Below are 20773 nucleotides of genomic sequence, written 5' to 3' on the forward strand. Positions count from 1 at the left end.
CTTTCCAGACTGTGATTCATTCACATTCATGCTCAGAAAGCCCTTTTGCCAAATCTTAGACAAAATGACCAAGGTAAGACTGAGGCATCTATACCTAGGATCTTTGGAGCATTATTTTAAAAAAAAATTTAGTTCTAACCCTACTGAGTTTAAATTCCACCATCCCAGAGTGAACCAAGTGGTCTGTGACAAGCAAATGTTTACTTGTCCATTGCTTTCCCTTTCCTTCTGCTCATTAATCACATTTGGATGCTACTATAACAGAAAGCAAGACATAGTGAAAGCAGAGCACTATTAGCAGAAGTTCCCACTCCCCTTTCTTATGGGAAAGGCATAAAATAAACATCTATTACTGATACTATCTGTATTTCTTTTTTGGCCAGTAAAAATTTAAGATGCAAATCCTGGCATCTCCCATGAATATCAGTAAGTCTAAACTGGGAGAATTGGTTAATGTAAGAGGGTTTTGGGTACTTATTAAAAACCCTAGAGCACTTACTGGATAGGCTCAGGCCAAGATATACAGTCACAGGAGCTCTTCTGGCTTTGCTTTGATTAAGATAGTATCTAAGTAAATAAATATTCTCATCACCATGGGCCTTAGGGGATGAATAAGTGGTCTTATAGCCATAGTAAAGACTCAGGACTACGCACTGGCCAAACACCATATCTACAGATTTGGTGTCCCTTTCCAGGACAGCCTGAAGGATTTCCTACAGCTTGAATGAAAATGTTGAGGAAGTATTTGTTTATATTTCCTATAGTTTTTTGAAAGATAGTCATAAAATACTTTGATCTTTAAATGAAAATGGATAGCATCCCAAACTCACTCAGGGACCACAAATACAGAATCTCAGGAGAATTTCTTCAGTGGATATATCCTTCCCAGGTCAAGGCTTCTGTTCTCTGATATGGTCAATTAATTCACTTATCTTAAATGCTGACTGGCATACAAGATACACTAGGCACACTAGACAGAAATAAATACATAAAATTTTAGCTCCCTTAATTTTACCAGACAGATTTAATAAATGCACATAACTAATGGGTATATAATGACTTCCCTAAACTCGTACTTGTAGATCATGCATTCTATTTCCCAGTACATCTTTTTCCCCATGAAAAATTAAATTGGAAAGTCAACAAGAAAGAAATCATATTGGGGACATTTTCAATCCATTCATTTACATTTTCACTCTTTGCAGAATGTGGATAGTGTATTTTTATGGCATGTTTGGTTGGTATTCAAAACATCTTTTTTTTTATTGAATAGCAAAATTATTAGATGAGTAGAATCCTGTATGCATAATAACAGCACAATTTAAAGCTGTCCCTAGGCTAATTTATGAAGCACTAAATCAATTGGAAAAGTTTTCCCTTTTTCTTAAAGAGGCACAAGGTTGCTTTTTCAGCTGGTTTTGTCTGTTTTCATGGTCTGCACATTGATCTTAGCGTGGTACAGTTAGCCAAAACATACGGGAAAAGAAATATCTGAGGGATGAAACTAATGATACATGCACTCTTTGTTGGTTTGTTTCACTTCCCCTTCTAAATGAATTCCCTGTTAACTAGGGCACAAGTCATTACTGAATAAGGTTCATAGGCACTGACCAATGTGTAAGATTAATTAACGCACGGGAGTTTTGCAAATAGATGTTTGTGACTGCACGAAGACAACGCTTGTAAGCCAACCCAGCAAAATTGACTAATATGTACACCCATCTCAGACAAGTAAGACGCTCTTCTTGGGAAAGAAGTGGAAAAGACAGCAGAAATTTCAACTCTTTGGGGGCTATTCTGACAGTGTAGTCATCGACTGAGAAAGCAGGAGGACATTTACTGCTATTATTAAGTTGTTTTCACATTTGCTTTAAAAATGTAATCTGTTGCATTATTATGTACTCTCATCCTGGAACTTTTAATTAGACACATTTTGGAAATTCAAAGTTTAAACACATGCTTTTGTTAAATTGGTAAGATACATCCTAAACTGGTAAAATGGACTTAATTTTATCCAGCAGAATTGCACTATGGATTCATAGTTAGTCTTTGATTTTATGGTCATGTTTAATGCCTCTCCCTAGCTAAAGAAGACCTAAGGATTTGCATATATGCATTTTTGTCCTTCAGAAGGACAAATTATACTTCCTGTTCATGTAACTGGCATGAGTGCTGCATCCCCCTACATGACATAGTTAAAAGAGTATAATTAGCAAAACACAGTCCTTACTTGTCTGCCATCATCTGAGGCTGAAAGGGAGAATATTCTATTCTTGTATTAGTGTTGACAATAACCAGAATAGCTTGAACTTCCTCAGATATCCTGTCCCAAGGAGCCGCCTTTCTAATGCAGGATTTTTCACATCTGTTATCTATAGGGGAGAATGCAAAATGCCTCTCAAAAATATCATTTGGACTTTTAACACACTTTGCAGCATTTTATGTACATGAAACTGAGATAAACATACAATATTTCCATTTGGCATAGACAACATTACTCCACTATTATTTTTTATTTGAAAGAAAGCTGTATTTATTTTGTTGGCTAGCTCACCATGATATTCTCATCTCCTCTCCCCATGATACTCTCCTCTTAACAGCTACATCATATCTATACCAAAAGCTGTTGAACCAGCTGTTTAGTACTCACATAGAGCAATGTTTCAATTGCTCTGAAAAATCTCTTCCAAGATGTGTTGCCCTAAACTCTCCATAATCAGAACAGCCATTGAAAGCTATGATATAAATGTGCTTAATAGTGCAATATGCACTCAAGTATCTCAGCAGAATGGATCTGTATGTGTACATTTGGGGTTTTTAAGGTACATGTTGAAACCCTCAGACAGCATACTTGGACTGAGTGAACAGTCAGGGTCATTGGAAGACTTTACTAAAAAGTTATGCCTGGTTTCATCACAGGAGAAGGCAAATAGGACAGACAGAACTTATCATAGGATATAATGACTTTAGCATGCCATTCAAGTGACATTGAGGAAGCGTGACATCTATTCCACAGGCTGGAGTTGCAATGGACAGTGAGAGAAATGTTACTTCAGTTCAACAGACATGGAGTTTACTTTACAAGTGGAAAATAACTGGTCTCTGTGAAGGTAAGAGAGGATCGACATACATGCATTCTCATGCAAACTCATGAGACTCACCAAAACACTCTCTGAGGACAAAAGCACTGCATCTGCCTCATGCTGGCCTCATTTGCATGACTGAAATTCACCCCAAATACACCACACAAAATACTGCAGAAACTCTGTGCCTGCAAGAGAAAAAATGGACTGTTGCTAATGTTTTATTAAAGTCTCATACTTCTGAACTAGTGTGGTGCCATTTTATGAGTGTTGGCAATATCCTGATGAATACCTGTGACAAGTGCCATTAACATAAAATACAAAATGGAATTGGGCATGATGAGATATTTAAAATTTAGACATGCACTTGCCACATTTAAAAATTTACTTCAGAGATATATTTTTAAACCATATATTTTTTAAAAACAAGTCAATTCCATGCCTTATATTTTGAGTTTTAATTCCAATCAAGCTAATTTCTAGTCATCACAAACACATACCTGCCAGTAATGAAGGCTGTTTAATTAGGTCCAGATAAAATAGCTCCAATTCTGTTTCTGATCCACCTGTCAAAGCAAATCAGTCTTTTACATGACTTTAAAAAAAAAACAAATTAGACTAGCTGATGATTTTTTGAATATTCAAGTAGACATACTGAAGATAAATCCAAACAGAACTTGTGACTGAACAAAAGCCTGGAACGTGACCCCAAAGATGAAGAGATCCTGTTCTGCCAGAAGCAGATTTCCAAGCTTGGTATTTGAGGATTATGAAGTCAAGGACAGGATGCTAAAAGTGGCTAGTGGAAAGGATAGCAGTGTCTTCCACAGCTTAGGGCAAGGTAACATTTCAATATTATGTAAAATTAAACACAAATAACAGTGTTAAAGGTCCTACTTAAAGCCCCAAAGCCAGGTGATTTCAGAACAGATGTGGTCAACTCATGCTGTTATTGCTCTACGGAAAAAAATACTTTGCTGTTTGTGCTACTATTGCAGAAACAAGTAGAAAATCTGGAAGGGCTGATAGGTTTGAATGCTAAAAAATATTTTCTTTTTCATTGGCTTCTAAGATGGACTTAGTCTGAACACATTTACTGGTAGGCAGATAGCGACATAAATTGACAATCACAAATGGCATTATTTGACATATGCAATGTTAATTAAAACAACTCGGTACAGCTCTGAAAGATCACTAATAATTGCTTAATACCATAGGAGCTCAACCAACAACTTCCAAAAGTGTAGGATTAGGCACAAATGCTAGGCAGTAGACTAAAGAGAAAAAACTGATTAAAAAGCACCACTCAGACACACACTGTAATAATCTAGAACACAAAAAATGTAACTCAGATTTTAATATGGAGATTATCTACTGGGCTCTGGTAAGAAAATTAGTCTACATGTCCTTGCTGTTTCTGTACTTACTGTGTACTCAGATCTATTAAAGAAGAATGCACAAAAAAATATCAGGGTTTCATGTGGGTTTTTTTCTTCCTCGAGCCCACCGTTTATTCTGCTGGGATGATAATTCTCTCATTTTTTGATTCCCTATCAAAGTGGTTCTTCTCATGTTAGTTATTAGAGTACTAACTTTTCTCCAGTCGTTTATACAGATTGTACTGGCAACTTTTGTGCCTCCTAAAAGATGAACTTGTTCATTTTGATTGATTTACAGTGCATGATGGCTTGCTCTTCTGACTGGCATTCTAAGCACCATCTTCATTTTGTCTTTGTTTAGATTGGACATTTTTTTATTTGGCTTTCCAAACTCAGTGACAGTGGTGTGATTTTATCAGACGTCCACATTAACTTCTTACCTTATGCAGATAACTCCCATAAAGCACAGTTATAGTAGCAGTGGGGCACAGTTGTTACAGCTGTACCAGATCCCATAATGTCTGAGGTATTTAATTCTTTTCTCTATGAATAAAATCCTGCCCCAGTAAAGTCAATCAGAGTTCTTCCATTTCCCCCTATCACATTCATATGAGAGAAAGTTATGAGTATCAAAGTCTCAAAATCCATTCATGTTTCATTCATTAGAGTCTTTCCACTTGATTGTAAGGAAATCTGTCTTGTTAGATGACAAGGTCTGACGTGCATCTCACAACCTTATGTTGTGAAAATAGCAAGGCATGGACTTGTTATGCCTACATGTGGCAAACAGTTTCACCAGACCTACTTGAAATAAGGATATGATTTGTTACCACCCCCAGATTATTTTGCTCAAGGTACAACAGGAATGAATTAAGATCATGAGTCAGAGAGTGAGACTTTTTTTTAATGTCATTAGGTGTCAGCCTGGGAGGACCTATGGATTGACTTGTTTGACAAATTAAGGAGCTGACTTTCCCAAGCTATTCATACTCACTTGCTCTGCCTACAGCACATGCTGTTCTTTCTAGTACTGGATGTCCACGATTATCTGTTATTTCTACAGTTCCAAAACCAGAGACTGATATGGCCCTATCTATATCTGTGAGAGGCAGGGTTGTTGGGCCAGATGGTTGTTGAAAAGGGTTGTTTTAATCTGGGCATTTGTACACAATTCACTCATGATATTGCACATACCTATATGCTGAATATTAATTAGCCACCAATTCCAAAAGACTTCCAGATTCTCATCCTTCATATATCATTGCCACCTTTACCATGCTTAAAATGGATTATATTCAGCTCTTCCATTTATGTACTTTTTTGCCTCTAGATCGGAAGTAGATAATAGTTATTTCAAATACAGATGCTGCATTGTTTCAGAATATACCATATACTACTGCTGTTTGAGCCTGCAGAAACTCATGACAACTTTATGCAGCACAATTAATATTTAACAATGATTGGGACAAAATGCCTTGTCAGGTTCCTCCTTCTCAAGTGAATACACACTGAAGTGAATAGAAGTTGTCCATTGTGAGCCTCCAGAAAGGAACATGGATGATTCCCTTGACCCCTGCTCTTTATATTCCACATATGGCAACATATGGCAAAACTGGTAAACACTACAAAATATATAAACCTGGAATTTTGCTTCCTTTTTTTTTTGAAACAAATGAATCATCTTCTGTATGACCATCACTGCTTCTTTGCAAGACCTGAAATCTGGGTTAGAGGTGTTAAAGATACTGGCAAAAGTCAGCCAGTGGTAGATTATTGATGCTCACACCTTGCCCCACAACAGGTGCACTCAAATATCAGCTGTATGACATAGAAAGGTTCTGACCATAAGGAGCAATGAAGACCTCATGGGTTGGCACTAACACAGCTGACATTTAAACTATCTAAACTGGTAGATACAAGTAGCATGTTTGTTTATTTGAGCTCTATTTACTACAAAACCTGCTAGCCTTCCTACAGTATTCAGGATTTTGCTAATCTCTCCTTTCTCCAAAATCAGCAAGCAGCTCATAGCAGAACCTGCTTCTGTGCAGGTCGCAGACAGTCTACAGTGAGCCTGCCTTCATTGGGTGTTTTGCATCATTTGTTGGTGTTAGGATGATATAGTTGCTTTCCCCATGAGCACCAGGTTCTCCACCTCTTTGTGATGTTGTGTCCTCCAACTAATTTTTATTTAATCTCTCACTTAGTCTTAGTATTTTGCGCACAACAGTTCACCAATTATACACCCTCCAAACCAAAACTCACTCAGCTTGTCAGTGCATATCTGTATTGTAAAAGGGGAAAAAACCCCAGAACTGTCTTACATCACAATCCTACCTCTCCAGCGGGCTCAAAATCATGCCCTTAAAACATGCTTTTAACAAGCCAGTAAATATTGTACCTTTTTCCCCAACTACAAAAAGCAGGGAGGTGAGGCACTTCTCTGTGTAAAATGGCACACACATTTTGTACATCTCATGTTCCAATGCTATTAGCTCAAAAGATTGAATTAAATAGAGAAAGGTTAATGAAAGGTTTCAGTCATGATTGCAGTGACCATGATGAAGCAAAGGGGCAAGAGAAATGGCAGCTTTAACAATTAAACTTCCTCAACACATTCCTTTAACACTACTGCCATAACACACTGAAATGCCACAGTTAATCAGGTCACGCTTACTGCTAACACTCTACTAAGAAGTTGTTGTGACTCCCCTGTTGGGATGTTCTACAAGATGATCATGTTCTTCATTAACACTAAATAAAGGCAGCGTATTTTATATGCCACACAAATTAGTATCCTTAATAGTTTATAAATATAGGATCTATTTATATTTTTTTAAATTCCAATATTTTAAAATAGCATTATAAATACATAAAATACAATCAAATTCCTATTCCCCTGTAAAATTCAGTTCTACTATGGAATAGGAGGCTACAAGCAACTAGCAGCTGTGTTGTACCATACAGAAGTTTCCAATATGTGCTGGAAGTACTCTGCTTACCTCACTAAATGCCAAAAGCAAGTCTGGCACTACATCAGTCAGTCGCATCTTCTTGCTTCAAGTATTTATTTCTCTGACTCTATTAAGTTGTAAGCAAACATCTGAGTAGTTGAACCTCCTGCAGGGTTTCATCACATTTTAGGATTGGCCCTTTCTGCATATCAATAAAAATAAATTGCAAAATATTTATAGTGCTAGCACATGTCAGAGGAATAAATTATCCTATAAAGAGCCCATTTTTTGCTGTAGGATGCTCTGATGTCCTCACTAAGGATAAAAGGAAACAAAGAAGTCCAGGCTTGCCAAGGGAGAAAGACAATATTGGCCAGCAATAACAGCATTAGCTCTGGATGTACAGGACCCTAGCTGGAGTCACGGTTTCCTCTGTGCCTTGGGCAAGGCAGTGAGATAATCTCTAAACAATAGGGTTAAGAGCATTTACAGCTACAACTTCAGGGTATTTCAGGGTTAAACGATTAGAAGTTTTGACACATCTAGATATTTTAGTAACACAAACACTCCAAAGCAGAGAACTTCTTCAGGTTAAACTGAAGCTAGCAAAAAGACATGAAATAAAAACCATCTTCCATAATTTGATTCACCATCTTAAAAATCTGTTTTAGCAATATCATTTTCATGTCATATCCATATTCTGAAAACTAAGATAAAAGCACAGTGTGTCAAGAAGAAGAAAATGTGTTCCCATTAGCAGTACATGGGTAAGTCATGTTTTGGGTGGAGACCAGTAAACTGCAGTAAGGCTCTGGTAGGTGCAAAGCTTAAGATGTTATTACTACCACTCATGTGAGGTTACTTCTTCACAGCAGAGATGTTGTGTAATGTTCTCCTGCATATAATGCAGGCCCACACTCCTCATAAGTCTAAAAATACTGCAGGGTATGGACTATGGCAGCTGGGAGGGCATATTTCCCAACACTGGAGCAGGGGCCTCCAAAAGAGGGGCAGAGTGGGTATTATGGGAAATGTAATATCTTAAGCCATTGCAACTTAAATCTACCTGAACACATTTAGCAGAACCCTACATGAATAAAAATGGGAATAGGATAAATGGAATGGGAGTAGGAATAATTCACATCGCTTACAGGAATAATATCTGATTTTTTGCTAGTCTGTCCTTCAGATAGTGGGGGGTTTTTGGCTTTTACCATTTTACAGATATTAATTTGAGGAAATAGATTATAGAAAGGTTAATGAAAGGTTTTAGTCATAATTACAATGACCATGACCTAAGAGAAGGCCAAAGAACCTTGCAATTAAAAAAGAATACCAAACTTTTATTTATCCATTGCCAGAGCAAAAAAAAATGCCACCAGTGACTATACACCACGTTGATTACTAAAAAAGCTGTCATGTATCCCTTTGATGATGCAAGATGGTTGTTATGGCAATGAGGTGCTACTAAAAATTCTTTGTAAGACTCAATTAGGTCATTTGTTTAATCTCATGGGGTTTTTCTCCCCACATTCTTTTCCATTTTCTTTCTACTTCTCTCCACTTTTTTTGTTCAGCTGTTTACTTTTTAACAGTTAGGAAGATATATTTTTTAAAGTACTTGAGGACTTCCACTATTTATTTAAGTTTTACTACATACTTTCTCTGCTGTGGATGTCAAATACAATAATCACTTGAACAATGCCAATACTATCTCTCTACAACCTTCAAAGTTCTTTATGTTATATACTGTGGTTCAAAATGCTGATCGGATACTGTGTGTAGACATGAAGCAGAAAATTCCCATTGAAATCTGTGACTTGCATCTTTCTTTACCATCCTATAATACAGAGCAGAATACTCCTCTTTGTTCAGAAAAACATGCACCTATAAAATAATGTATGTAATGTCTGCTGAATATTCTCTACTATTCATGAAGTTAAAATTAACTTCTTGTTTTAATTGCTTATCAGTTCCACAAGCATAATTCCCATGATTTAACCTGCTTTCTTAGGGATCTGCTACCTTTCCATATAGAACTTCACATTTTTATGAATTTTTACTGTTTAAAATGTATATGTATGTAAATTATTATGCATCTGAGCCTTTCACATCAGACGTACAGTATAAATACTAAATCAATGTGGAAAACATCATGTCTGCTTTAACTTGACTTGATTATACCTAAATATAAAAAAATAAATTAGCATTTTACTCTATTTTTAGTTGACTTCATTGTATTATACTGTATATTTGTTTAAAGTGTGGAGATTAACACCCCTCCCAACTATTTCCATTAGTTTTATGCTTATAAAGTGAAACTTAAAACAGCTCAGGAGGGCCTAGGAAGAGAAAGTAAAATGTCTAATACAGATATTCCTCAACTGAAGGACAAATATGCTGGAAACCTTGGAATACTGAGTTGTATCCTTTCTGAGAACAGACCTACCTATTTCAGATGGTCAATTTAGCACAAGTTTTGCTAAAAAAGGCTGAGAGTATAGTTTTCTTTTAATTTAGATGATATTTTTACTCATGTTTTCCATAATTTATTATTGATTAATCTTAGATTTATTACCTATATTTTAGCTAACAATTTAGTATTCAAGAGGTTTTAAAAAATAAAGCAGCTACAAAATGCTGCAATTCAGCAATTGTGCCAAAGACCGTTTTTCTTGTCCATGGACGTGATTGACATATGAATGTGACTCAGGAAGAAAACATTATTAATATGAAGAAAAGTTATGACTTTTGAATGATGTCGGCTTGCCTTGTAAGTAATTCCCTGGGTTATATCTGCATGGCATATTCTGATAAGTATACATAGTCAGATTCTCTTTACACATTTTAGCTTCTTTAATAATTTTGTTAAATGCAGAAGAGGGGAAAATAAAGACATATTATTAATAAACAAGCAATTAAACAGGTTAGGGCAACAATGCAATGCTGGTCATTCAGGAACCCTGTGCTAATTTTAATTAGCTGCTTTCCCTTGCTTTCAAATGTAATTAAAGCAGCTTAGTTGTGCTCAGTGATGCAAACCACCTTATTTAATCACTAACATTATTTCCCTGAACTATTAATGATTTTCAAAACGCTTGTTTATGCAGAATTAGAACAGTAATTATCTTACCAGTTAATTTTGTACCTTCACATTTCACACCTCGCTCAAACGTCATTCATTTACCACAGCCTTTCTGTCAAAACAAAGAAATGCTTGTTCTAAATGTGCTTCTGACTGCCAAATTGAAAGCCAAGTTTTGTTAACACTAATAAAGTAGCTCCCAAGTGAAACAGGTGTAGTAATTTAGACCCTTCCTGTCTCAAGCTTGCACGTACATGCTATGTCTTTTCTTTATTAGCTTTAAAATGAGAGCTTGGTGTGCAAAATAAGCTATTTAATTCAGACTTGTGGAGCAGAATATAATCTTTAATTTAAACTAGAGCAGTAAAAAAAGGCCTTTAATTTTAACTGGCATGTGCGTGTGAATTTGAATTAATAATCCAGAAAATTGAAACTGTTTTGCTGCTGTTGCTGGATAGTGACTGTTCTTCATCTGCCCTTAGTTTCACTCACTCTATTTTTCTCTTCCAAGATTTATCTAGTTCTTATTTTATGGTGTTGCTGTCTTACAGAAAGGGAATTCTTCTAAAAAATAAATTCTCCATTGACTGAATTCTTACAAAAACATATTGTATTGAAAGAAATTCTTACGTCTGTATTAATTCATTTTACAGAAAGAATATAACTGCTGTATTCATTATATCTACTTAATCTAGAATTTAAACACACCATGAATTTACACTTCACAAATAATCAGATTGTTTTTCCTGTTATATCTTTTGGTGCAAGTTAACAACTAGTTGTGTACTTATAGTCACAAAATACAATAGCCTTACATTCAGCAAATAATTCTTTCTCCTGACTCTTGTAAGAAAGGGAAGTGTTCCCTATTACGAGGAAAATTAAGCAACTGCCCAATGCCATACAAAAGAAAATCTGTGGCAGAACTAGAAATGAAAAAAAAAAAAAGAAATCTCCATCTTCCAGCTGTTCTGAACAGTCTCTGAGGTCTCCTACACTTAGGCCAAGTTGTGCAGTAAGTGCTAGTGATGAGTGAATGTTGCTCCTTTTTCAGAAGACGGCTTGTGAGCTAGATGAGCAGCCTACGAGGAGTCATACTGACTCTTTCCTCCCTGGGGCCACACATCAGACAAATAAACATCTATCTATTTAATTCAAATAAATTCAACATTTCATCCACAAAATAAGAAGACAGCCTAAAAATCCCCCTGTACATCAGGCCTATCACTTATACACTGCATCTGTGGATAGCACAGATACATACACATTGGCAAAATTCCTTATGAAAAAAGGGGACAAAAAAGACTGGATTTGATGTAATGCTTCTACCACTGATATAATCTAACAATATTTTTTTCCAGGAAACGTAATTGCAAACAGAGTATTATACTTTAGCTTTTAAAGGCTCGTTAATGTGATTAAATTTAAACATGAAAGCAGTGCCTTTGACCTCCACTGGACTGCTTTAAAGCATAAAGTTAGCCATGTAAGCAGAGGGATGGCAACATGGACACCTAACAGTACAACAATAATTTTGCATGTGTTCATTAGAGGCAGTGAATTACTGCAGTCAAGATTTTAAATACCACATCACATTTTGCAAATATTCTTTCTAAATACATCATAAATCATACAGAAGAAAGCAGATCAATGTGCAAAAGAAACTGTTTTAGTTTAAAAGCCATATTTTGTCTAAAAGCTTTACATGCACTCTGACAAGTAGTTATATTTTAATAAATTTAAATGTATTAGATTTTTCCAAAGATTCTATAAATTTGAGACAGCTAAAATTATTTCAATATTTTCAGATTGCCCAAGATCCGTGGTCTCCTGGCAACTAGCAATCACATGGCTGTAGAGGTTTTGGCCTACTGTTACAATGCCGTTACATGTTTGGTTGATGATTTATTCAAACCCAGTTTCAAACCTGCTGTTAGCTCCCTCATTGCTTTAATGCAGCTAGTCTTCCATTCATAACTGTCAAGAACCAATTCAATGGGACTTGGGCTTATTAAGCACCCAAACTGTGCACTGAACATACTCAGTTTTGTGTCTAGGAATGTGAATAAACACTGTACTTCCCATCCGTTTAAATTGATCTCTGATGTTTTGAACATCATACAATATTTTTGTCTTGTTATCAAGATACTCAATCATGAACTCCAAAGAATGCATTGGGTACAGTGTTGGCAGGTGGCAGTAAGCCTGCCTGCCTTCTTTGTAACAGGGGCACAGACACAGGGAGAGAGGTTGGTGTAATACTCTCTTCTTGCAGTAAGTTACTGTATATATGAGCATAAAGTTTATGAATTTACAGAGGAACAGGAAGGACAGGCTCATCTTCTGGATACAACATTGTGCTTGGAGAAACAGCAATGGACTTCTTTTCTTAAATAATGACTTAATGCTTTATTTGAAAAGAGAAAGATTGCTCTGGCAATTAAAGTAATCACAATGGATATTTACCCTATTGAGGACAATATATCAATTGTCTTGGTCAAACACACCAACTGTATAAATAATATAAAGAGAAAATAGGGTTTGAAAATAAAAGATTACATTTATATTTTAATCTGTTAATTCAATAGTTTTAAAGAGGCATCTTTGAATCAGAGGCTTTAGTAGTTTCTTATGTTGAATAAAGTGGCAATATGATTTTTCTCCATTCTGTACACATAAGGAATATTCTAAATGTGTTGCCACAATTACACAGCAGCAGTGTGCATGCTATTTAATGTGAGCCTGGGAATAAACTGGTTCAAACCATTTGGTTTAAAACAATCATAAATAGCCATTTTAACATAATGATTCTAGCATAGTATGCTTTGCTTGAATTTCAAGGATTCTAGTGGGGAAAACATAACATTCTGAACACTAATTTAATTTAAACTAGGACTACTGTAAAATTCAGGTTCTGACCAAGTAGCAGTTAAATAAAGTTTGAGATTGCTTTTTGGATTTTGTTTTTCTTTTGGCACAAAGAACTCAGTATTTTTCAAAAAGGAAATTATAAAAAATATCTAAAGATGCCAGCAAGAATAATTGGAGGGTCAGGAGGTTTTTTTCTTGAGTGTTTGCTGATGTTTTGCCCATCCCCTCAAGAATTTCAACAGAGGAATAAAATGGCACTCTGTCTTCTGGACAGCTTGATGTTTGTCTTTGCTGTCAAGCAAAAAGGGATGCAATTCCATTCATACAGAGAAGATTAGAATAATGCAGAAAATATGATAAAACAGAACAATTCACAATGATAGCCATATCATATGTTAAGGGGTCTAGAGTCCTTTGGTACATAGAGACTAACACACAGGGCCCTAATGAATCAAGGTTGTTCATTAAGAACAAATGTACTTTCTTACCAGATGTTTACATTTTCATGAAGAAGATTTTAAAACAAATAACTTCCTAAAATTATTCAAAATTATTGCAACATCGGTTAACTACACTACACTTTAAGCCTGATGTTGTAAATACAACAGGCCTCACTGTTTACATTCAGGAGTGGCTGCAACAGGACTACTCTGTATTATACTTGGGAGTACCTGTGAGAAAATCCTACAGGAAGCATTGGGAGAGTCATGAGATAGAAGTATGAATGTATATGCAGGTTTTTCAAAAGGATAGTTGCCCTAGAAAATTAATCATCATTCATTTTCTACAAGACTTTCAGTTCAAACTCATGGCTTCCTTTAGAATAAACACAGTGGACACAGTTCTCCAGGCTGTTACTTTTGTTTTGTGGTAATGTAATCTTAGATTTAACTAGCCCTGAACTGGCAAATATATATGGTGTTCAGGCTTTATCTTTAAATAAAGCTTAATGCTGTTCTAAGTTAATCGAAATCTTTTGCAAACTTGGAAGAGTACTTTCACCTCTAGATCTTTTTTCATAGTGACCTATAGAAATATCTGTTCTCTGGGAAGGCAAGGCAGTGTGCACCACTCCTATGGTCTCTTTCAGTGTATTACCCTGAATGCTGCCAATTTTTCGGATGCATGAAGCAATTCAGTATTGTCTGACTCTTCCTGAATATTTACTGATTACTTTGGGATGACATCAGATGGAAATTTAGGGAAATTGCTTAGGTAAGCATGGAATAATGGCTGGGAGTTTGGATCCAACTTTTCATTCCTGAGTGTAACTTGCTCTGTACCAAACTGTCATTACATCTTACCTTACTCTATCAGATACTCATATTTGTCCATTAATGCCATGTACATATGGCCCCAAATACAGGAATGCAATGAAATAAATGAAATAAAAATCATGGGTAGTAGTAGCAATTTATAAATAAAATTTAGAAATAAAAACTATTTAACCATTTCTTATTCAGAGACTTAATCTGGGAGAAGGAATCAGCAGTTAAAGTAATCAAAAAATGCTATCAGGGAAGGGAGGAAAAGAAGCTCAGTAGGTCAACCTGTGCAGCTTTGTACTTTGAAGCAGGGTCCATTATAAAGTTACGATTTGTAAATTTCTGCATAACCTGTTTCTTAAAAATTATGACAATTATGTAGCCTCCTTAAATAGCTGTTCCTATCCCACAATTAGCATTATTGTCTAACAGATTGTTTCTTTTATTATATTTAATACAAATAACTTTTGCTGCACATTAAAGAAGTATTTCTTGCCCTGTTCTTAGTGAATATAGGAAACAATTGGTCAATAACCTCTTCGTAGTAATCATTTAGAGCTCACAGTATTCACCCCCCAGTCTTTTCTCAGCTAGGTAAATCCAGGAGTTTCTAGGGGGTTTTTTTTGTTTGTTTTTTCATGTCTTTGATTAGCCCACATTTATCTCGACCAATAACCAGGCAGAGTATTGCATCTCAGGTCACACACTTCAAGGAGTAATTTTCTCCCTGATTTTAAATCTGAGGGTCGTGATCATGCAACCTGGAATTACACTTTGTTTTTCTTTTCCTCTGATATTTATAAAGATCTTTTGAATTCTAAAGGTAATCTCCCAAGTGCTTGCAAACTCTTCCTGATTGGTGTCCGCCATAAATTTTTTAATGGTATCTGCTGTTACATCATCAGAGAGTGGAACTGGATCCATGTGAGACCTTATGGAAGTCTGTTATGTACATCCCTGAGTTGCAAAACAAAGTATTACTATCTTTGAGCAATTTTAAACATTTATGTAAATGTTGTACTTAGCTTCATCCTGTTCATAGTTTCTTACATCACAATCTGTATTATTTAAGCATAAAAAGATGACATTTTAGAATATAGGGGTTTTTTCTATTTCAGTCACAGAGTTGATTCAAGTTCTTTTGTGAACTGAGAAAAAGGAAATGAAAGGCAAGGCATACCTCATCTGCCTTAAAAACTGATGAAAAAAGATACAAATTAAGAGGAAAGTAAGAAGGTCATCAACAAGCAGAATCCCAGGAAATATAATGGATTAAGACAACTTTAGTATAAAAACTCTCCATAAGAGTGATCATAAACATAAGCAATGAATATTTCCCACAGAATTTTAAAAGGAAGAAGGAAACTACACAAGTCAGGTAACATTAATTTTGCTTACATGTATAATTTGAACTCTCAACACCCATATAAAATGTGTGCTTACTGGAGAAAAACATATACATTAGTACTTCCCTTACTCTTTCATACTTGAAAGATTAACACAACTAGTATGAATAAGGTTTTCCTTGATTACTTAACATTGATAATCATACCTCAGGGCCTTGGGGTTCCACAGAGGCTGAAAGCCATGCAAGGACTGTATTTCCCCTCTTGTAAGCTATCCTCCACAAAAGATGCCCTCTTTCCCTTGTAGATCTCAGACCATGTAGTCCTGGCCTTTTGCTCTGCCTATTAGGTTCTTGCTCAGCATTCTCACTTTTCAGCAGTTCACAGGAGGGTGAGTTTTTATTTACAAAATCAAGGCCCAGAAAAGAAGCGTGACAGACTTCAGGTAGTGTTTCCAGATCCTTTCCCATGAAAGAACAGATAGATGTATATACATGACGTTTCTTGATTACAGTATTGTGCCTGTCCCAAAAAGGCATGCAGAAGCAAGGCTTTAAATTCTTAAAATATCTCCCCCATGTTTTACACATATATCTCCATATTTCTTGAAAGATAACATTCTGACATTAAGTTAGGTGTGGGAGAATATCAGGTGAGCAAAGAATAGTTAACACCAACTTTAAATATAAAAAGACTAGCACACCTCTGCTTTACTGAAAAGGAGAACTACATTTGGTCACAAACAATGGCAGAGAGGGAAGATTCAAAAGTCCAGGCAAATTCAGAGGCAGAAGTAACACAAATTTTTTGCAACTTGTGCATGAAAACCCCAAAGAGAGTAAGCTAGTCACGGGGAATGAAGAAGTATTTATCTATTGTCTGTAAGTATCAAGGCAGCCTTCTTTATTAGTGTAATGAACAATGAAACTAGAACTACTGCACACATTCAGATAAAACACAGATCAGATGGTTAGTCTGTTCCCCTGTAGAAAGTGATATTCAGCAACTCTGTTCACAGCCTAAATCTCATGTCAAGAGAATGGATAAATGTTCCAGAGCTCTTGTGTAGGTCTCTTTCACTGCCTTGTGCATTCAGCCTCCACACTCAGAATCTCTGCCAGCTCAGATGAAACCCATAATATTTTTGTAGCTATTGTGTTTTGACAGCATCAGAGTTGACTGATGTAATACGTAGGAAGCAGAGAGCCTAATAAATCCTATTAAAAGTTAAAGTTTCAGTCCAATAGCCAAAGGTGCATGAGGTAATGTATCCAGAGTTTTCAATCACAGTCTCCTTTATTATGGCCTATTTCAACCAGCCTAATCTAAAATGAATGCATTAAGTTTTGTGTTCTTTGCACAGTTGCTGCCAGTTTCTCTCTGCCCTTCCTCCTGATTTGCTTGGTAGTTTGGGAGCCTAAGGGAGGGGTGGATTAAATTGGAAAATATAAATAACAAATCAAAAATTAAAATTGATTGGATAAACAATTTCCCTTAGACTGTTTCTTAATAAGTGATCGATTTTTTAATCAATATTCATTATTTCTCAGAACATACCAAACTGTTTATTGAATAAATGAATGGTTGGAACTACAATGACATGAAATCAAATAGGTGAACCAATTTCTTTAATAACATGGGCTGAACAGGCCACCTCATCTTACCTGGTTGAAACAAAAAGTCAGAAATTCAAGACCATTGAGTAAGTGATCCAAATAAAAGATGCGATTTGTTTTAGGATCATGTGCTTTCCTGTTTGATACGCGGAGGTGTAGAGCCACATGCTGATTTGTGTAATATTTCTAAATTGCAGCTGAAAGTTTCTTTCTTTTTGATACAACTTTTGTGTTCTTTCCAACAATTCTTCATTAGTCAGCATACTGCAAAGCTTCTGAAATAAAATTCAGATCTGAAAAATGAGATCTGTAAAACTGTTCACCGTAAAGTCTTCAGGCATAGCAAATGGATTTGTCTAATAAGTTTTTATTCACCAGTATCAGATTCAGGGATACATATAAACTATATGCCGCATCCTAATATATACTTCGAATTATTTAATATTATTTGGTATAATGTAAAAAATAATCTCCTTTTGAGGCACAGATGTTCTGAAGTTCCTTTTTTCAGTTAAAGAAAAATCACTAGGTTATGAGATCTCCAAGGAATGTTTGCACAAGTAATGTTTGCACAACACAAGCATTCTACATAATACGGACCATAACACTTACATGAACTCCAGCTCACAAAATTTCTTCCAGTATGTAGAAATACTTAACCTTCCTTTGTACTCATAATATACATGATTCTACTTCTTATGAAAAAGTATAAACTGTATTAATCAACTGTTAATTAATTTGTACGAGTGCTCACTTTAACATCTATTTTAACTTGTCACAATTAATTTAACATATGACCAAACAACGATATAACTCTACAGCTCTGCAGAGATAAAAGTATGAAATAACCTGAGCAATGAAAGGAATCAGAAGGATAGCAGTTTCAGTTTGTACACATTTTGTAAAATAATTCCACATGTTGTTATCACAATTAATTACAGAGGAATCAAATATCAATCTATTGTGCTGTGTTGTCATCTACAATAACACTAACTAATATAATAAGAAGAAATTTCATTCAACTCTCAGATTTCTGAAAATGGTAAAACCAGAAATCTAAACCTTCAAATGTAATTTCACTTTCAGTGTCACTCTACCTTACAACACTGCTTCCCAATAATAAATCTCTAAATTCTGTAAGCAGTCTCCAAATAGTTAATGAGTGCAACAAATCATTAAATAGAAGGACATCAACAAAAGCAAGAAAAAATTTAGTAAGGAGTGAGTCAGACTTAATTCTTCAAGCTGCCTCTGCACCTATGTAGTTAGTAGTACCATAATTGCAAGAACAAAATCACAGGCACTAATGCTCTGGATTCATTCACAGAGCTTCCCAGTCCCTTAGTCTGGCATTTTGCATTGTTCACTTTAATATACATCTGCATGAGTTTGTTAAGAATCAGTTGCCCTTTGGAAATTTTAAAAGTGTGTTATTTTTCCCGTATGAGCTTACTTAAAATAGCTGTGATCGTCCACTTAGTGAAGGCAACAGGAAACTTGGTAAACCACTCAGATGAAGCAGAGGCAGTTTATGTCCCAAGGACTGTCCAGAAGATGGTGGCAGAGAGCAGTTCTCCCTTCCTCCTTCCTCACTTGGTTTATCACAGTAATTTTAATCCTCAGAGACCCCAAACTCCTCTGGACACCTCATTACACTGCTACACAGCAGTGTCCTGACTTGTGCCATCAACTTACTTTTTATGGTTTAAGATAACAAAACAAGCTCAAAGCATTGGTGTACATCCAGTTCATTCATTTAGACCTGGGCACTTGCATAAGTATGCTACAGGCTGGATGCACTCTGCTCTCCCGTATCTGTTAAAGAACCAAGTATCATGACATTAGTTTTGGTAGTGATAAGAATCAAACATTTTCTGGAGCCATTATTGCCTAAAATGTTAATGCAGTTTACTTTTTTCAAATGTGATCGATAGCTGGGGGAAAAGTGCCCATAAATTACTAAAGGCAAATACCATTCTATTAGCACTCAGGAGATTTTGCAACATTTGCCAGTCTCTGTTTTACTGGAAAAAAAAAATTAATTTGCTGAAAGCCTAGTTTTTTACCTGTCTTTGTCTTCCTCTGTAAAAGAGGGATATTTTTATCATGAGTCATTTAGGAGATGTAATTCTAATGTACTATAGCTATAGGTTTCAATTAATGTTCTACCTCTCTGTCAGCTTTACATTCCATGTTTTATGAAATCATTAACTATTGTCATGTTTCTATTATGATACTATTAGGAAATAAAGAGACGTATGTAAATGGAGATGTAAAATAAATGTACGACAGTTACTAGGAGCAACATCTGTGCACTATCATACATGTTTACACTAATTTTCTAAAGATTGTTCCATTCATTACAGAGCATTGTTACTTGCTGTGGCACAACCCTTATTTCCATGCATTTAGGGATTGAAGCAAAGAGAGGGTAAATGAGAGCCTAATCAATACCACTTTTCATTTTGCTTCTAATGTGCTGCCTTTCTTTTCTTCATGAACAAATCCAAAAAAGATCCTGACGTTACAGTCATAAAATGTAATTCTTCTGCAGAAACACAGACAATAATGCTCTCTGTATTCAGGCGTATTGCATATTCTAATGGCATTTGGCTAAATTGAGTATGGATTTAACATCAAAGGCTTCATGAATTTTTCAAATGAGATATTAAAGTCAATATTTCAAGTGAAAGATATTTCAATTTAGTTGCATACACAACAATAAAAAACTTCTACAAGGCAGAGGTACTAGTGGCTGTGGCAGTATTAGTTCATTCAGGAAATTATTAGTTTATAAGAAAATCAAACAGAAGGTTGTGATATGGCAATGACACTGAATAAATTAGACTAACCGATATGCACTAACGTACTTTATCTCTTGGAGTCTGAAGCAGAACTTGCCACTGGCATGTTCAGCGCTTCAAGCAGGGCTCCATTTGGGGATATTTTATTTATATATTTCGTAAATTCAAACAGTTAGCATCAAGATTTGCATTCAGAACCTCAGAAATCTGCTTATTTTCATCTCTGAAAAGGCTAGGCCTACTGTATGCAAAAAAACCTCCTGAACTTGTTTATATTTTAATCTAAGTGTATTTTGTTCCGTACTGTCAATGCTTATGCAGTGTTGCTTCTGCTTTCATACTGAGTTATTGAATGTTCAGACTCAGTGCC

The 20773-nt window shown here is 35.6% G+C and overlaps 1 long non-coding RNA gene across 1 annotated transcript in view; it reads right to left on the reverse strand.

Annotated features, from left to right (window-relative positions):
• Positions 1–20773, reverse strand: part of LOC141960666 (uncharacterized) — a 255631-nt gene that overhangs the window by 62111 nt on the left and 172747 nt on the right. The window contains exons 4-5 of the long non-coding RNA XR_012633680.1: positions 3584–3649; positions 3162–3271 (exon numbers count right to left, since the gene is read on the reverse strand). This is a non-coding gene — a long non-coding RNA (uncharacterized LOC141960666). The remainder of the gene's footprint in view (positions 1–3161; positions 3272–3583; positions 3650–20773) is intronic.

Source organism: Athene noctua, chromosome 5, assembly GCF_965140245.1.
Source record: "Athene noctua chromosome 5, bAthNoc1.hap1.1, whole genome shotgun sequence".
Classification (NCBI taxonomy): domain Eukaryota; kingdom Metazoa; phylum Chordata; class Aves; order Strigiformes; family Strigidae; genus Athene; species Athene noctua.